The following is a 550-nucleotide window of genomic DNA, read 5'->3' as shown; positions in this document are numbered from 1 at the left end:
TTCGGAAGGATATATTGGCTATGAAGGGAGTGCAGCGTCGATTTACTAGAATGTTGCCTGGACTCCACAGTTTAAATTACGCGGAGAGATTACATAAACTCGGGTTTGCCTCGAATTCAGGAGATGAAGTGCTGATTTGATCAAACATTTCAAAATATTAAGGGGAACTGATGGGGTAAATCGAAAATAAAAAGATTTCCGCCCGTTCGCGTGTCTAGGACTCGGGGACGCAGCCTAAATATTAGGGTCAGGACTTTCAGGCGTGAAGTTGGGAAACACCTCTGCAAGCAAAGGGAGGTAGAAGTTTGGAACTCTCTTCCGCAAACGGCAGTTGATGCGAGCTCAATTGTTAATTGTAAAACTGAAATTGATAGATTTTTGTTAACCAAAGGCATTAAGGGACATGGGGCTAAGGCGATAATATGCAGTTAGGTTACATATCAACCAGGATCTCACTGAATTGCGCATCAGGCTCGAGGGGCGAAATAGTATACTTTTGCTCCTCATTGTTACAGAATGATCCTGCATTGTATTGGGAATCGAACCAAGG

The sequence above is a fragment of the Heptranchias perlo genome, chromosome 20, assembly GCF_035084215.1.
Source record: "Heptranchias perlo isolate sHepPer1 chromosome 20, sHepPer1.hap1, whole genome shotgun sequence".
NCBI classification, from domain to species: Eukaryota; Metazoa; Chordata; class Chondrichthyes; order Hexanchiformes; family Hexanchidae; genus Heptranchias; species Heptranchias perlo.
Note: the sequence above shows the minus strand (reverse complement) of the source record.